The following is a 14,907-nucleotide window of genomic DNA, read 5'->3' on the forward strand; positions in this document are numbered from 1 at the left end:
AAAGATGAATTTATGGTTTTAATTTCGCGAACGATGAATTTATGGTTTATAGCGAAAAAAAAAATGCTTGATTTAGCATGTTCTTGAAACCTGTTATCAGTGCCGTAACTAGGCAGGTGCACCAGCACAGGGCCCACTCGGAAGGGGGCTTTAGAATGGGCCTAAATGCAGATTCTTACACAGGGCGGGCACAGAAATGACTAGTTACGTCACTGCCTGTTATGTTGAAATGAAAAAAAGAGTCGCTCCGTTTCCATACGTACCTTTCTATCAAACGAGATGTACGTCCATCGTACTTACAACCGGTATTTTTTTTTTTTTTTTTGGATATTGTTACCAGTCAGTTATTGTTATCAGAAACCCCGAGGCCCGATGGGATCACATTAGAAGCGGCGTTCACTGTATTATACCGAATGGTGAGTACATGGAGAGCATCAGACTGGATCATCCTAGTTCGGTAATATATATTTGTTGTACTACCCAACAAAGTACGATAAGCTCGGGGACATTCTTTTCATGTTTTATATCGACAGCTTGTATAGCAAACGCTCTGTTGCGATTTCTGGAGTTTTACTTATGCACCTTGAAAACGAAGTTCAGAAAGTTCTCTATTCGAATCAGGATATACGGGGAGTGGCGATGAAATAATTTCATGCAAAGTTATGAAGCAATGAATATAGATAGGCTGATCTAACCATTCAGCTGAAGACATATCGATGATATGATCTATAGCGTCGGTAAAATAGATTCACCCATGATCAACAAACATCTTTATAGATGTATCGGAGATGGATTCAAGTGTCTGAGCTGCATCCGTGGTCTTCGATGATTACCTACTGTAATGTATAGTGCATAAATGGTACAGGCAGATTTCTTCTAGCCCTGAAAAATGATCTTTCATTTGCAGGCAATTTAACAGTTCAAACTACCATCAGCATCGATTCGGCCTTAAAACTGTCTTGAATTTTCTGTCCCTATAAGAAAAATTAAAAAATAATTAGAAGACATGGAATCCAGATTGGATCAAGGGAAGCCCAAAATAAAGTCTGGGGGTGGAGGTAAAAAATAATGTCTTCTTTTTATATCGTCTTTGGGGAGGGTGGATAACATGGGTGGAGATACGGGGGCCATGGGAGGGGCATTCCCCCTCCTTAGTGTCAGAAGTGACTGATCTAATGTATATGTGTATAAATGAATTGACATCATTATCACCGTGTCCCCCCCCTCCCCCAGACTTCCAAGTCTACCTTCGCCTATGGGAGAGAATGGACACCGGGTCCCTATGAACTATGCGCCAATTCTCCCGCTTACGCCTCTGGGCCTAGGGGGGGGGGACCTGTGACCCGCTTTGGTTCTAAGGCTGACATGCAGGGCCGCAACTGGGGGGGGGGAAGTAGGTGAGTCTCGTGCCCGGGCGCTGGACGCGAGGGTACGCAAATTTCATTCTGAAACCTCTCCTTCAACATTACAAGGGATGGGGCGTCAAAATGCGCGCTTGCCCCGGGTGACCAAGCATCTAGTTGCGGCCCTGCTGACATGCGAAGGTTTGCCACCAAAAAAAAATTGTTGAAAATGAAAAGGTTCACAACACATTCAAATTCAATTAAATCTTTGGAAGAACACAGGCATTACGTATTTCTTCAATATGCTTAGCTCGGAGATTTCTTCTGACACTGAGCAACAAAAAAAAACCAGTTTTATTTTGTGAAAAAAAAAATAGATGGCAATCCAACTCAGACATTGCACAAATCGAAAAACAAAGGAGGTAAGGGTACGAATATATTATTACATAGTATATAGGCTACAGGTCAGTCCGTAACGCCGGAGTTAAGGACTGATAAAATAACCTGAAATTAAGGTTTTTCAGCATGAATGTATTACTGCCATCTATCGAAAATATGTTTAAGTAGCGTCATGCATTTTCAGGCTATGACGATAAAAATTACTAATCTCAGTTATGCAATTTAGACTCTTTTAAGTTTGCTTCCTTTTTCAGTTCTTATGTTAAATTTAAAAGTGGAAGTAGTTCCTGTAGTAATAAAACCAAGAAAATGTTTTAACTTAATTTAAATTTAATTTAATTTAAAATATATGAATTCCAAAATGCTAGACAATTTATTTTGGACCTGAGACACTCACTCGAGAGCTCGGAATTTTAACCAACAAAATGAACATTTGAGGAAAGGTGAACGCTATGCCCGAGATTTCGGTCTGGAAAACCTTGTTGCTGAGAAAGTCGGAAATTTCAAGACTTTTTCCACAATTCAAAAGTTTGCTTCATTTTGAAATTTATCAAGGACTGTTATGCCTTTCAATGACATCGGTGTCAAGGATTTTTTTATTTCGCTAGGTCCTGTTAGAGATGCGTGGTTGGTTGTGTAAAGTTCACGGAATTTTACACTGCCAGAGAATGCGGCAAGATAGAGAAAAAGACATCCCAACGTGCACTGGCAGAGATAGACTTGGAAGTCTGGGGTGAGGGCACGGGTATTATTGCTGGAGGGGGGGGGCACGATGATGATGTCAATACATTTATACATTATATCAGTCGACTCTACCTTTGACGCTAGGGGGGGCATTGCCCCCCCCCGTATCTCCGCCCATGCCAACGGTGTGACCACACCTTTCCCACACCCCTAAGGGCAGCTCTGATATTGTTTTCCTTTTACGTAAAATCGATATTTCTCGAGATATTCTCTCTGTCTGGAAATTTTTTTCGACCCTGTCAGATCGGAGATAGAGAGGTTCTATTGTAATTTCAAAAATACCACACTTAATAAAGTAACTTGCCAAAAAAAATGTAGAGAACTACTTAGAATGTAGAGGTAAAATTGTGAATTTATTTCCCTTCACTAACTTAGAGGAAAAAATGCTTGTAATTTTTCAGGAAGGCCCATTACTTTTTTATCATTATCTTAGATTCCACACTTTCGTGAGGTTCATTCACAATGGCCTTCGGTGTTGATGGTACAAATTTTTAAAATAACTGTTTGGTTAAATTCTATCTCATGGCATTGCCGTCTTAACGCATGGGCCCACCCGGGCACGGCCCGGGAGCCCATGGTGATCTTAAGACGGCCCTGTCTCAAGGGTGCTCAAACTTTGGGGACCGCGGGCGACTTTATTGAAATTTAAATGTTCCGCGGACTGCTTAAATGAACTGTAAATGAGCCTCTTAAAAGATATGGGAGTGTGCTGCAGGCCACTTAAGTATAATAGACCACAGTTGTGCTCGGTTTGAAAGAAAGAAAGGCCACTTTTAAATTATCTATAAATTTGCCCCAGGTTACTTGAGCGATCTGTAATGCCCTGCGACCACTAAATTGATTTGGAAATGTGCCGCGGGTTGCTTAAGGAATCTGGGAATGGGCCTCGGGTCATTTAAGCAGTCTAGATATGTTGCGAGAGGACCACTTAATTGAAGTGATAATGTGCCGCAGGCCACTGGAATAACTCCCCAGGTAACTGAAGGATCAGGTCTGGAGCAGCACCCCAGCTCACTGAAGTGATTTGAGAATGCGCGATAGACTATTTAAGTGTCACAAAAGTGATCTCTGAATTTGCTGCGGGTCACTTAAATGATCTGTGCATGTGCCCCAGATGTCTTAAGTTGAGTGATCTGTACACGTGTCCCAGATGTCTTGAGTGATCTGGAAATTTGCTGCGGGTCACTTGAGTGATCTGTAAATTTGCTGCGGACCACTTAATTGATGTGAAAATGTGCCGCATGCCATTCAAGTAATCTGTAAATGTGCTGTGGGTCACCCAAGTGATACTGAAATGTGCCGCAGACCACTTAAGAGATCTGGGAAAATGGAGCTTAGTTTATTTTAACAAATGTAGGTTTGAGGTCGCGGGACACTTCAGATGAATCCGGGGGCCGCATTTGGCCCGCGGGACATACGTTGAGCAGGCGTGCTCTATCTGGTCATAATGATCGTAGCAACAGCGTTAACTGTGATACATGAAAGAAAATACAGCTGAAATCTTTCTTTTCCTTCGATTAGAAGGGGCAATAAACGTTGACAAAGCTTCTCATCACCAATGTTCGTCGGCCATATAGTAGTACAAGTCCTTCTCTGTTCTTTTTTATTGATGGCCCCCCTCTCTTTTTTTGTTCAGGACCAACCGCAACGCTTTTCGATAACATCGTTTATTCTTGTTTTCCTGATAAGGTCTCAAAGATAATGATAACAGCTGGGAGTAAAGAAAAGGCGCCATTTAATTCCTCTACGCACACCATATACTCGTACTTTAATTGAATTTATTTCGGAAAAGGATTTCGGTAATGTATTTTTCCGAATATGAGGAATGGCATCAAGGCCCGATTTTGACTTGAAGAGGGTTTGAGCAAATCGGGGGTATTGGAGAAGTCCTGATCCCTCTGGTCAGATGTGTTTGATGAATCAGCTGTTTTTAAATTGGGCAAAATTTCGACGAAATAAATTAATAAATAAAATAATAAATTCGACGAAGAAACGACGAAATTAAATTCTGTTCTGTTATATTTTTTGCAGTTTTTTGCATTCTTCCATTGTTTTTGTGTTTTTGTATTTATTAATTTTTTTCCCCATTTTTTGTGCTGTAATATTTTGTCTATGTGCAGTTGATTGTGTATAGTAAAGTTTTCTTCTACACGGTCCCGCCCATTTACAGGGGCAATGGCTAAAATTGGCTAAAGCCAATAGAGACTGGGTCGTGTTCGGTTTGAAAGGAAGGAAGACAGAAAGAAAGTCTACCACGTCTTGTCTATCCTTGTCGAAAGCCGCAACAGACGTATTCTAGATCAGCGGTTCTCAACACTTTTCTGACTCTTGGAGCCCTTTTCAGTATATAATTTGTATGGCGGAGCCCCGTTTAACTCGAGGAGCCCTTTTTAGTATATTATTTATATGGCGGTACCCTTTAGGCCTCTTTTTTTTTTTTTGTTTATCAAATTTATTGATTTATTTTGTTATTTTTGAGTGGCCGCGGAGCCCCTGGGAAGTGCACACTGAGCCCCAAGGGTTCCGCGGAGCTCCGGTTGAGAACCGCTGTTCTAGATTGTTACCTCAAGTCTGTGAAGGATAACGTGTGGACGTCTGTGCGTTCTTTCAACACAATTCAAGTACAATTTCCAACGTAACTGGTGCATGGTAACTAAAAATACCATACCATACCACTGTGTTTGTTGCTAACGTTATCGTCCCGGAAGATTTGGAGCTTGCTCTGATATATAATTCCTATTTTCAAAATGGGTAGTAGAGAAGTCGTGTCCAATTACCGTCCATTGAGTTTGAAAAGCTCCTTTTCGAAGAGTTTTTCGAAATTATTATCAATACGCAACTGGTGAAGTGGAGAGACTAGAATATATATATATATATATATATATATATATATATATATAATTTTATTTCGGAAAACCAGCATGGAAGGAAAAGTCATGTTTAACCAATCTCATTTCCTTCTATGATCATGTGACTAAGGCTTTGAGCAAAGGCAAAAAACGTGAACGTAATCTATCTTGGTTTCAAAAAGGCATTCGATCGGGTCTAACATGGTAAACTTTTGAAGCGTTTACATGAAATTGTCATTAGGGAAAACTTGTTGAAATATATAGAACCGTAGTTGCGAAATAAATCACAATGGGTTATGGTAAACGGAGAATTTTCTGATTGGACAGGTGTCACAAGTATGTCCCTCAGTAAAGTGTCCTTGATCCCATACTTTTCACTTTTTATCGAAAAAAATCGATCATAGTATCGAAGGGATTATTATAAAATTCTCAGGTGGCATGAAGATAATGTGGGTAGCCGAATAAAAGCGATAGAGATGCTACATACGAACTTCAATGTTATTGCAGCTTGGGGGCTAGTGAATGATGCATGACTTTCCGCTTTGATAAGTGCATGGTCACTCATTTCAGTTGGAACAGCCCACGTTTCACTTGCGAATTGAATGGTGTTACTATTACTAGGTTCACCGATTTAGGAATCTTCATTGACTAGCGGGTAGGTTTTCTGAACATTGTTCCGCGGTGGAAAAAAATCGAATAGAATGATTGGTTTCATTCTTGAAAGAAACGTCTGGACTGGAGCACGCCATAATGTTTCGAAGAACTTACCCACAGAGGGACATAGACTTGGTTGAGGGGTGCAGAGAAGAGCTATGCGTGCTCGTTGTGGCCTTTGTATTCGTAATTCTACCACAATTGACATATTTAAAAAGAGATGTAGGGATAATACGAGAAGTTATCCATACTTAGATAGGACAACCACAATTGTTTATGTATTATATTTATTAATATTATATTTCATCATAATTATTAGTTTTTTACGTGCAAATTGATCAAATTTTGGGTTGCAGTATTTTACGCACTCATATTTGACATCCTTCTTATGGGTATCTCTCTTCAGAAACCTTGTTAGGCTTTTTTTCCTGTTGTTTTTGCATTTGCATAATTTGACGTTTACGCCGCTTCTAGCTCTAAAAAGTGTATCTGATGCTTAGTGGTTGCTCATAACAGCTTGTGAAGATGATGAAAGATAAGATTGCGCGTGTATGTGTATGATTATGTAAGCTCATGTTGTGTGTAAGAAAGATTGAAGTAGATTCGTTTTTTTTAAAGTCCAAAAAACTGATGTCCTTGAGTCAAAAATCCACAAAAATCAATACGATAGTTCTTGCGTTAGCTTGGGAATGAATGGAAGTTTCCCACTTCGTGGTCTTGACATGGAAATCCCCCAATTTTCAATCATTACTGACTGGAGTCGTTAATAACTATGGTAGCATTATTATCAAAAATATAAATTTTTATAATTCATATTATATATTTTTTAATTCAAAAATGGAAATAAACGCGCTAAATTAATTTATGCAATTTTTTTAATGTTTATTTCTATAAATAATGTTTGGCATTCAATGACTTTTTGAATTAAGTACAGTACTATGTTTTCAAGGATTCAGAGATTTTTCCTGATTTTAGGGAATTTTCCCATACTTTTAAGTTTCACGCTACATGGCAAGAACATATTGTTTTAACTTCTCCCTCTTTTTCAATCAAAATGCATAGTAAGTTTGCGTGATTCCTTTTGATTTTTTTTCCATGTTTCATATTACTAGGATTTCCGAATTCCCGGCTATCTGAACACTTTGAAATCCGCAAAGGGAAATCGTATTTCCCGAAAATTCCTGAAAAGACTTTTTTCAAATTATCAGTGATACTTCCCTGAGCAATAACCAATAAACTGGAGGTTACCAGAGCAATAGCCTGTAGCGGCGGGAGGGAAAGGGGATGATTGATCACCATCCATACAATTTTTCAGTTTCTTTTCCTTTTACATGAAATTAGGAAGCTTTTTCTTTCTGTTAATAAAATTGTGATTAGTCTTCATTTTCATCTATGTGTAAACAAAACAGTAATGAGCAATAGTCAGCATATTTAAAACATTTAATATATTGGGGGGAGGGGGGTGGGGTGAATAGGAATCAATAATGATGCCAGTGCCAGCACGGTCACCTGCCAAGCATGTATGCACCCAGTGCTGTCTTAACGCATGGGCTCACCCGGGCACGGCCGGAAGACCTCGGGGGAACAGGGGCCTCACGAAAATGAGATCCGGTTGAAATTTTGCTAGAATTTGTCAGGGAGGGCCTCGAAAAAACCACTTGAGCCGTTTACAACCCATGATGCTCTTAAACGGCCCTGCATGCACCCCTCTTCATGATGTTCAATGAGCGGTTAAGTTGTTGTAAGAGCGGATGTTGAAGTTGAAGCTGTGATTTTCCCGAATTGTGTGCCGTAAGAGTCAGAGTTACCAACAGATATTTTGGAAATAAACTTTTATTGAATATATGAATTGGGCTATGGTTCCCGTCCAATATGCCACGACAGTTCAGGTTGCCATCGAAGTGTCCCATAATTGGGCAGGAGTGCCGGAAACATAAAGAATTTTAAAATCCTTTAGTAAATGGGTAAATTCGGCGGTTCGGTGCACCATATACGCCGTCACGGTGTAGTTAAAGGCCCTCGGGCGCTAAACCTCATTGCAGTTTCGTCAGGCTCTCCACAAACACATAGGAGTCTGTTGCAGATTAAATTACACTGCATGGACTTTTTTCCTCTGATTTTTCCCACAATATTGTTAAATGACAAGAAACGTTTTTCTTATTTTTACTGCTTTCAATTTAAACCTAGAAATATTTTCCATTAATTTGTTGGAAAATTCATTTATATTACATTGTAACTATTACTGCACCTCAACAGCAGTTTTCCGGATTACCCGACGAAATTTCTCGGGATTTCGGGAACGGGAAATCGAAAAAAATTCCCGAGACCGGGGATGAGAAGTAATTTCATCGCGGAAACCTAGCATATTACCATCGAGATGTTTATGATACAGAGATCACGCCATTAGTGATCCCCAAGATGAAGGAGTTGTAGGCCCTTAGATTGGTCCCGCTCTCTAGTTTGAGTTTGAAAAGTTTAACCCTTTCAGACCCCTGGTGCCACAAATGGGTTTTCTACTGTAAGAATTTTTTCTTTGGATCTCAAAACGTTAAGCCCTGACGTAAACGATTGTGTAAGTTTTGAGTTAGAAATGTGGTGAATAGGAACTTTGGGGGCTTTCATCAGTGAGCAGCACTTGAAGTTGAACTTTCGGGACGTTTTAAAGATGGCTTTCGGGCAAACGTACCTCTGAGAAAAGTATGATTTAGTACATAAAATTTAACAATAAAATTCTGGGGGAAAAATTGCATGTGAAGTAGAATATGATAATAATGACCCTTTATTTTCATATGGGGGCCAGACCCATGCAAGGATGGCATGCAATTAAAAAACGCGATTCATTTGTATGCACATAATCACAGCACTTACACATAACAACAATTCAAAAAACAAAGTCGAACATCAATACAAAAATTCTTCACAACATCGTTAAATTAATAAAAGTTTTTCAATTTGATCTTCGGATAATTTCGATGTTTTGAAAATGAAACTTTGTCTGATTTTATTGCGGGAAATAAGCGATTTTAGAAGTATGTTAATTTGTAAATTAAATAGTAAACATTCAAAAAATATGAAATATGTCGAATAAAGTACTGAAGTTACTGCTGCAATTAGGGCAATTCTGGTCAGGATTTAACGTGGCATATCCGCTAGGCATAAGCAGAAAACCACCATCTGTTCCAAGCTGAAAAATTAGGCGTTTCCATGACAACGGTATGTTAAGAAGCAGATAACTTTCAGATGTGAGCCTGAAAAAAATCTGTGAAGAAAAATATACTCTAAATATAAATTTGGAGCGAAATGAATCATTTCTTCACAAAGAGAAATAAATAAAAAATTCAAAACTTAAAAAAATAAATATTTTCTGGCATTTTGTTGAGTACCAAAAATGCAAAAAAATTTTGAAAATTCCAAAATATCAATGCTCGGGTTTGAAAGGGTTATCTGATTCGCGGAGATGTTTCTAGCATATTCCAATTTCATTCTTGGTGATCCACCACGCATATAGCTACACCAATGGCCACAAAATGCAGACCTTGTTTTTATTACTAACCATTAAAAAAAATAGATCATCTAAAAATTTTATGTTGTCAACAACAAATAGTGCGTTGATTTTTTTATGTTTTTCTCCTGTACGTTTAATATTTTTAACTTCGACACGGAGCAATAAATAGATCAATTTCTACAATCTGTCAAGAGGTTTTAATCCAGTAAACAGATAAGAATTATTTTTATTGCTTTCATTATTATTTTCTTGGCGATCTTGTTGCTGAAAATAGCATTTCAAGCTTAAATTTATCTGAGCTGGACTTCGTTTCCCCAGAAAACCAAGAATAGCGCTTTAAGGTACAAAGTATCAAGGCCAGGAACTATCGGGAAAAAATAAAGCCGTTCTTTTATCGCCTTGTTTCAGACTGAAATATCAGACCCCAGATAGCAAAGGATCATCGCAATAGACACACGAATCGTAATTAACTCAGAAAACAATCGACTTAATTGTGTGTGAGTAGTTTTTCTTTTCGTAGGGAGTCCCACGTTCTTCACGTTTACGGCATCCTAGAGTTTTAAATATCTTGTGGCACCTGTGAATCTTAAGGTGCTTCGAAGGTACCACAGAAGAAGGTTTAATTAGAGAACTTGCATTCAATATATAACTATTCCAAAACTACCTCATGCCACCTTCTGACCGATCACATAATGACATTCTATAAATTTTTCCACTATCAGAAAACTGAGACATATCTCATTTATGAAATGTAATCCTTTAAGCATTCAGATGGCCAAGCCCAACAATGCAATCTATACTAATGCTCAAAAGTTAAGCAACAAAAGCAAAAATTTGCCCCAAAAAGCATGCTTGCCCGGTATGCAAGAGGGCCTTGATTCCAGTCCCGGCGGAGACAAGATGACTTTTCTTTCCGAGTTCACCTCAGCATAATATCCGGAAAATAACTGTTTCCTTGAAAAGCAAAAATGCTTATAAAAACATTTTTTTTTATTTATTTTTGTTGGAGTTTACACAGATCACAGGGTGAAGCAAAGGACAATCTCTGATGAAATTACAGAGAAAATAAAAATCCTAAATTAGATAACTGGCGTTGAAAAGAACAATCATAGACCGAACCCGAAAAAGTTCAATTGAGAAGGGTATTTGGCGAAAAATAACTCGCAAGGCGCTTTTTAGTTGATACAGTCTACAGCAGAGGTATTCAACCTTTTTCCTTGTAGCGAGCACTGCCGTTACCCATCACCGAAAGAAGAGCACCCTAGCGGCAAGTTTGACCGTACGAATGCACAGAATCAGGGTGATTTCAATCCTTTGATGCAATTTGTAAAAGGTGTTTCATTGTAACGTTGATCAAGTGTTCGCGAACACTAAATCGGACAGGAACGTCGAGCACTTTGGGTGCTTCTTTAAGCACCATGGTGCTCGCGAGCAACGGGTTGAAGACAGGGCCGTCTGAAGAGCATCATGGCCCCGGGCCAACTGATTTTTCTGAGACCATACCAGACAAATACTTGAAAATTTCCACCAGATGTCTTTGTGAGGCCCTCGGGAGGGGGCTTCGGTTTCATATGATGTCGCCCGTCATCACAGAATGCCATTCAAACGAAAAAAATTATCAGTAAAATGTTACAAAATTAAAAAAAAATTACGGTCTGCTAACTTTTGATTAGAAAGTTGTTGCCCTGTCTTCTCCTTGAGGGCAACAAAAATATTTCCATTTTTTTAAATGCAATATTCGCGGCGATGTTTGAATTAAAAAACCGAAGGAAAAAGGGGTAAAGAACAGCATTAACTAACGGACAACGCTCCCTTCCCTCATTTACGCGAAAATAAAACAATAGAGGGGAAAAAACACCATTCAACTTCTCCAAATTTGAATTTCACCAAGTACTTCACTATGAGTGACGTAATGATTGATCTCTAACTTCCACCAATCACGAAGTGCAAAATTTCTATAATGAATTTGAATTTCTAGAATTTGTTTAAAGGAATACGGACGAACTATATGCTGGATACACGGACTCTACAATGTTGATATATACCAGGGCCGGTTCAGGGCAATTTTTGAAAGTGTAAGGGAATGATGTTTTCGGGACAAAAAATTTACCCCTTTCACTTGGTGCCTTCTCCGACCGCGTAGTTTAAGGGATTCAAGATCCGACCCTGATCCGTACCAATAAGACTATCAATGGTGTTTTGTGGTTTCAGGGTCTATTTAAGTGGAAAATTTGTGGATCGCGGGGAGCAGTTGAATGTTTTCCAAGGATGTCTAATATATATTGGGGTCAAGTCAAAAGAAACGGGGGGGGGGGGGGGAATAAGTCATGACCAATGGCTTTTTTTTTATGTTGTGATGACGCCTACATCACTTTTCTCATTATTTTCAGTCGGAAATTGCAGACTCTCGTTCAAAATAAATGCCATGGCAAACTGTTTGCCGAAGTTCTGCTGTTTCGCTCCAAATGCGAAGATCCCATACAATGCAACCCCCCCCCCACCCCCACATGTTGGAGCACCCTCTCCCCCAGAAATATTTTGCCTAAAAGAATTTAGGACGAAATATTTCTAAGAAGCATGGAATTTGATAAAACAAACTTTGTCTTTTCCTCGTTCACTTTTTAGAGTTTCGTTATTTTCTGCTTTTTTCTTGAATCATTAAAATAACCAACGAGTGAGACAAATAAAAGGACAAAGACTACAAAATTTCTAACGCGTTTCGACACCCAATGAGTGCCATCTTAGAGGATAAATCGTACCATTATCACGCTGACCGGGGATCCAACTTTAGTTGGTAACCAAATCTTAACTCCCGGTTGCTCAGCGGGTTCGCCACAGAGAGCAGCAGCAACACGCCTACAATGATATAATTATTCAATTATAACACTTCACTCATAGTTTGAAAAATTGGTTGCAGATGGCAGCACTATATGAAGCATTATACAGAAACAAGCTTCACGATACGTTCCCAGTACATACGTAGACATTTTCCAGTACGGCCAAGGTCTTCTTCGACAACCTCCTTATATCTCAAGAGTAAAGATTTGGGATACCCGGTCAGAGTGATTTATCCTCTGATGACGGTACCCATTGTGTATCGAAACGCGTTAGGAATTTCGTGTTCCTTCCCCCCCCCTCCCCATCATTTGCCTTTATTCTATTTGTGTATAAGCGTATATCAGGCAAAGGATTATTTACTCTTTCATGTTCTGAAATACACCCCCATGCAGGGGCGGCTATATACGGCTGAGCGACACTTGTTGTTGCAGCAAAAGGTGCCACGATAGGAGGAACGCCAAATCAGGTAGAGGGAAAAAATAATTGCAGGGTAAAAAATTAGAAAGCAAATGTTTTTAGTGTAACATTCAAATTACGACGTGCAGCAAATTTTCATTACATGGAATGATTCGTAGAAGAAAACGTATTTTTGACGCATTCCATCTAGCTGAGAACACAGCTGCGAATTTTCGTGGTTGTCTTACTGGTATGATTTATACACCAGAGAGGTGCTAAAAAAATGTCTCGAGTGGTGAAAATTCTGTCTCGAGCCGCCATTGATCTCGTAGATTTAGTTAATTAAAAATAAACATACTCATTGTTTGCCGCTGTGGTGGTCGAGTGGTTATAGTGACGGACTCGCGATGAGGAATTCGTCGAACCCCACAGTGTTCGGCTGAAGTTGGTTTTCTGTGGTTCCCAACTTCAAGGCGCAAATGCGAGCCGATCTCCCCGTTAAAAAGTCTCGCCACAGAGAGCAACAGTCCTACAACGATAAATCATTTAATCATAACACTCCACTCATAGTTAGAAAAACTGGTGGCAGATGGCAGCACTACACATAACAAGCATTACAGAGAAACAAAAAAAACTTCACGTCAGGTTTCACTACACGTACACGCACATTCCCGCATATACCAATTCGTTGGTGGTTCCGCGGGGTGCATGTGTGGTGTAGCATTTATTCATTCATTCATTCAAACCGAGCACAACTCCGGTCTATCGCCATAGGCAATTTACTACCGATTGAGTTGTGCCGGAAGTATGAGTGTGTGTGTCTCCCCCCCCCCAAATTCCCCGGGCCACGAAAGCGACTGTATGCATTTAACTGCCCGACACCCGTCCAGCCGCCACCCAGCCCTCAAAGTCCAGCCGCCCACCCGGCACGGCTCCCAAGGGAGCCACCCCGCGACCTTCGCCCACAAGGAACAGCTTTCGCCCTTATTTAATTAAATACTAATTCGTGATTTCCTCCTTCTTCGCCTCGACCTCATTGGAAGTCGAAGTCGGAGCTTGGATCGGAGTCGGAGCCTCTTGATCTTCGTTTTCCTCCTCAGTCCATTCTTCTTCTCCCTGTCGTCCTGTCTCCTGACGTTCTGTGGTGTAGCAGTAGTAGGCAGGGCCTCCAAAAAATGGCTCGGGGATCCATGATGTTCTTAAGTCAGCCACCTCGTTGGGCAATTTGCCTGTCGTGGCGTTGTATTTGTATTTGTACTACTAAACCACACATGCACCTCATCCATATTCCTCTGCGTAACTTCTGACGAACTGGTACATGTTGGAATATGTGTGTCCGTGAAGTTTTACTTCAAGTTAAACTTAACGTGAAGTTTTTTTTCTGCGTAATGCTTCCTACAGTGCTGCCATCTATTTTTTGAACCATGAGTGAGTTGTAATGATTTAAGATTTTGCCATCGTAATGCTTGTTGATCTCTCCACAGAAAACCAACTTCAGCAGACCACTATAATTTATTTTAAATATATACTGCACAATGTCTTCTTAGGTTTTGCAATGTTTAACTTTATTTTTTAAGTCACTTTGTTGGGCAATTTTCCTGTTGCGGCCTTAGATTTTTTATTTTTATAAACATATACTGATATATTACACTCATGTCCATAAATTAAGGATAACGCCAGCTCCGACAAATAAAGGTTCAGAAACAAAACAAACGTTACGTATTCATAAAGCCCATTTATTAAACAAAAGATAAAGAACAAAAACTATGGTGTATGTATGATACCATTCATAAAAACTACAATTTTTGCTCCCTGGAGCAATTGTAAAAAATATCTCTTTACAAAAACTTACTATTACATGGTTGGTATGATGATTAATACATTGTATGTCTCCCATGAGATGAAATACAGTCCGTACAACGCCTAGGCATGCTGAGTATCAAATTACCGATCTGATCTTGGGGAAGATCACTCCACTCAGCAAGCAATGCTCTCCGAAGTTCCGGTACACATGTAGGAGGTGGTTGATGCAACTCGTCGGCCAAGCATGTCCCACACATGCTCTATCGGATTCAAGTCAGGTGAGAATGCTGGCCATTCCATACGGGTTATATCCTCAGATTCAAGGCATTCGTTTACGATGTTTGCTCGGTGAGGACGGGCGTTGTCATCCATAAAC

At 39.7% G+C, this 14,907-nt stretch overlaps 1 protein-coding gene and 1 long non-coding RNA gene across 2 annotated transcripts in view; one reads left to right on the top strand and one right to left on the bottom strand.

Annotated features, from left to right (window-relative positions):
- Positions 1–14,907, top strand: part of Hnf4 (Hepatocyte nuclear factor 4) — a 77,044-nt gene that overhangs the window by 14,508 nt on the left and 47,629 nt on the right. The window lies entirely within an intron of this gene.
- LOC149070504 (uncharacterized) overlaps positions 8,752–14,907 on the bottom strand; it is a 44,088-nt gene continuing 37,932 nt past the window's right edge. The window contains exon 3 of the long non-coding RNA XR_016195025.1: positions 8,752–9,248. This is a non-coding gene — a long non-coding RNA (uncharacterized LOC149070504). The remainder of the gene's footprint in view (positions 9,249–14,907) is intronic.

Source organism: Pholcus phalangioides, unplaced genomic scaffold, assembly GCF_987345545.1.
Source record: "Pholcus phalangioides strain wild (caught in Gottingen) unplaced genomic scaffold, Ppha-v1.0 ptg000021l_1, whole genome shotgun sequence".
Taxonomy (NCBI): Eukaryota; Metazoa; Arthropoda; class Arachnida; order Araneae; family Pholcidae; genus Pholcus; species Pholcus phalangioides.